Source organism: Elephantulus edwardii, unplaced genomic scaffold (assembly GCF_000299155.1).
Source record: "Elephantulus edwardii isolate Elephantulus edwardi_28Jun2011 unplaced genomic scaffold, EleEdw1.0 scaffold00234, whole genome shotgun sequence".
In the NCBI taxonomy this organism is placed as follows: Eukaryota; Metazoa; Chordata; class Mammalia; order Macroscelidea; family Macroscelididae; genus Elephantulus; species Elephantulus edwardii.
Window position 1 is genome coordinate 809,229 of NW_006399984.1, and position 4,417 is coordinate 813,645.

Genomic DNA, 4,417 nt, shown 5'->3' on the forward strand with positions numbered 1-4,417 from the left:
ATGGCATTTTTAATTTTTCAATTTCTCTTTTGGTTGTTTTTTTTGTTATAAGTCCCTGTGAGTTAAGTATTGCTCATAGTGATCCTATGAATTACAGATGTCAGAAAAGTCTCTGAATATTGCACTAGAGCTCCAAGAAGCCAAAGCAAAGGGGAAAAAAAGATGTTAAGAACCTAAACAGAAGACTTCAAAGGGCAGCTCAAGAAGACAAAACAAAGAATTAGAATGAAATGTACAAAGAGCTGGAGTTGGAAAATCAAAAGTGACAAACTCAGTTAGCATTTAAAAAAAATAACCATAATACCCATTTTTAAATTTTTTAAAGTATTGGTGTACTTACAAAGTTCACAAAGTTCATATACATAGTTTTTCCCACTGAATCTTTCCCCTTTCCTTTATCTACCCCTCCCTCTATTCATCAAGTTGTGTGACCTATGATTAAGCCCTCAGCCCTCCCCTGCTTAGATCTTCATACTCATTCTACAATAAAGCTGTACTTGTCATTATGAGAATGAGTTAGTTCCTTAGCAGAGTATTCTCCAGTTTCTCCCATGTTAGGGAATAATTTATAAAAACTGTTGCTCCTGCATGCTGCATGGTTTTCCACTGTGGGAATGTACCATAATGTCTCAATCCATTCCATGGTGTTGGGTATGTGGACTGTTTCCATGTTCTTGATATAGTGAATAATGAATATGCTATGAATATTGGTGTACAAATCTCTGTGCCTCAGTTCTCATTTTCTCAGGGTGTATTCCAAGCAGCTAGCTCATATGTAATTCCTATGTTCAGCTTTTCGAGGAAATGAAATGCCAAACTGCATTCCAGAGTGGTTGTACCATTTTACAAGCCCAGCAACAATGAATAAGAGTTCCTATCTCACAACATCCTCCCCAACATTCATTTGCTGCCCTACTAAACTTTGCCATTGTGACTGGGGCAAGATAATAACTCATTGTAATTTGGATTTGCACCTGTCTTATTGACAGTGGTTTTGAACATTTCTTCAAGTGTCTGTTGGCCATCTGAATGTCCTCTTCTGTGAAAAGTCTTTCCATGTCTTTTACCAATTTTTTAAATTGGATTGTTAGTATTTTTCTTCTAGAGGCATTTAAGATTCTGTAAATTTTCATTATGAGACTGTCTGTGATGGTACTATTTCCAAATGTTAGTTCCCAGTCAGTAGGTTTTCTTTTCACTCTTTAGGTCTCATTCATCAATTTCATCCTCTTCAGAGTGCGTATTTATGGCTGAATTTGGCAGTACCTTTAAACTACTGAGTAGGCTTTCTAAGCTTGATTCCAGTTTATCTCTTTAGAACTTTATGGTTTTAGCCTTTATTTCAAGGTCTCTAATCCACGTTGGGTTGATTTATGTATGGTGTGAGATGTGGATCCTGTTTCAGGTTTCTCCAGGCAGCAGTCCAATTTGGAAGCACCATTCGTTGAAGAGATTATCAATACCAAATTAGATAGATTTTTCTTTCTTTGTCGAATATAAGTTGACTGTAGGTAGATGGCTCCATTTCTGATTTCTCAATTCTGTTCCATTGGTATATGTGTCTGTAATTGTATCAGTACCATGCTGTCTTGCTTACTACAGCTGTGCAGTATTCTTTTAGTTTGGGGAGTGCTATCTCTCACACTACATTTTTGTTTTTCAGAAGTACTTTGCTTATTTGGGGTCTTTTTCCTTCGAAAATAAACTTGACAATTTCCCTTTATATCTCCTTGAAAAATGAATTAGGTATCTGCATTGGAATTGCACTGAATATGTATATTGCTTTTGGTAGGATTGTCATTTTAACAATGTTGAGTCTTCCTATTCATGAACAGAGAATATTTTTCCATTTCTGTAGGTCTTATATTGTCTCACAAAAAATGTTCTGTAGTTTTCTTTGTATTGGTCTTTTGTGTCTCTAGTTATGTTTACTCCCAAGTATCTTAAATTGTGCTTGCCTATTGCAAACGGTATTGCTTTCTTGGTTTCCTTCTCTGATTCCTCTATGTTGTTGTTGTTATGGGCATCAAGTAGCTTGCAACTCATAGTGACCATATGTATACAGGCATAAACTCTGTTCTGTCTTATACCAATCTCCTTGTCTCCAACTCACTCATCCCAATTATCCCAGTCACTTAATCAATCCACCTCCCAGAGGGTTTTCCCCTCCTGCGCCTGCCCTCCATCCTCCCAAGAATGATGTCCTTCTCCAAGGACTGGTCTCTCCTTACAACATGTCCAAAGTATGTCAGACGAAGCCTCAGAATCCTTGCCTCCAAGGAGCAGCCCAGTTTAACCCTTTCCAGGATGAATCTGTTTGTTTTCTTAGCAGTCCTTGGTACCCTCAATACTCTTCTCCAACACCAAAATTCAAAGGCATCAATTCTCCTTCTATCCTCCCTAGTCATTGTCCAACTCTCTGACATATAACAAGTGATTGCAAAGACCATGGCCTGTATCAGATTCACCTTAGTCTCCAGAGACACACCGTTGCTCTTCAGTACTCTAGAGAGGTCCCTAACAGCAGATTTTCCCATTGTGATATGTCTTTTAATTTCCTGGCTGCTGGTGCCAAGAGTGTTGATTGTGGAGCCAAGCAGACTAAAACTGCGAACAGTCTTAATCTCTTCATCATCATTGTTACGGTAGAAAAATCCCACTGATTATTTTATAATGATCTTGGATCCTGGCACTCTGTTTTGATTGAGGCTTGGATGTGGTCTGTTGCTTGCAATTGAGTGTGAGCTGATTGTATTTGGCCTCCTATTTGAAAAAGGGTTTTGGCACTCCTAAAAAAAGAAACGAGGTAGGAGGCATCTCACTCTATGATTTCAAATCCTACTACATTGTCGTGGTGGTCAAGACAGCATGGCACTGGTACAATGACAGACACTTAGATCAATGTAATGGAATGGAATTGAGAACCCAGAAATCAGCCCATCTACCTATGGTCAACTGATTTTTTACAAGAGATGAAATCAGTAAGAGGGGAAATTACAGCCTTTTTAACAAATAGTATTGACAAAATTGGAAAACTATCTGAAGAAAACTCAAGCAAGAACCACACCTCACTCCATACACAAAAAACAACTCAAAGTAGATCAAAGACCAAGGTCTAAACCCAAGGACTATAATCTTCATTAAAGAAAAGTTTGGAAGAACTCTAGAAGTCTTATTCCGCAATAGAAAAAGTCTTCCAAGCATCCTAAGAAAATCTACAATAAGGAGGGGATAAAATAGTTAAATGAAAACTTTTAAGAATCAAATCCCTATGCACATCCAAAAACTTCTCCAACAAGGTAAAAAGGGAAGCCACACACATGACAGATAAGGGACTTAATACTCGAGCATCACAACAAGATAAAGGTAAACAACTCACTTGCAAAATGGGCACAGGATATAAACAGACATGTCACCAAAGAAGACATTCAGATGACAAACAAACACATGAAGAAATCTTCAAAATCCCTAGTTCTAAGAGAGATGCATATCAAAACAACTATGAGACTATCTCACCCTAGTAAGAATAGGAAAATTTAACAGAGCAGCAAACAACAAATGTTGGCGAGGTTGTGGAGAACCTGGAACCCTTATTAAGTGTTGGTGGAAGTGTAAAATGATGCAACCTCTGTGGAAGGCAGTGTGGCACTTTCTCAAAAAGATGCAAATAGACCATTTGACTCAGCAATTCTACTACTGGAAAGATACCTTAAAGAGACCATATCTGCCACCCAAGCAGATATATGCACACCCATGTTATTGGAGCTTTGTTCACAATAGCAAAGAGTTGGAAACAAACTAAGTGCCCATCAACAAACGAATGGATAGAGAAGTTATGGTATATTCACACAATGGAATACTATGCAGCATTGAAAAAACTAGGAACTCATGAAATATTCAAAATGGGTGACCCTGGAGGACATTATGCTGAGTGACACCTCTCGGTCACAGAGGGACGAATGCTGCATAATGCCACTGTTGTAGAATAGGACTGACCTTGAGGTTGGGGAGAGACTGAGGAAAGAGGGGATAAATAATGTATACGTCATTGAAACAGATGAGGGAGAGAACTATTTAAAAGGAATATATGATTAGGTATTATTATCATGACTGGAGTCCAGAATGAAAGCTGCATAGTGGAGTGGACCTGGCGGAAGGGATTGTATAACAATGAAATAATTTTTCTTTTAGTTTTCAAACAGAAGAGCAAATTGGTTGGGAGGGGTAGGCAGGGAGAAAATTGCAACAATTAATGAATGGAAATCCAAAGACTCTAAATTTTCATTAAAATTAATACCAATAACAATAATAATAATTGTTGTTGTTATGTTGTTGTTATGTGCCGTCGAGTCGTTTCCGAATCATAGTGACCCTATGCACAACAGCTCTAAACCCTGCTCTGTCCTGCGCCAACCGC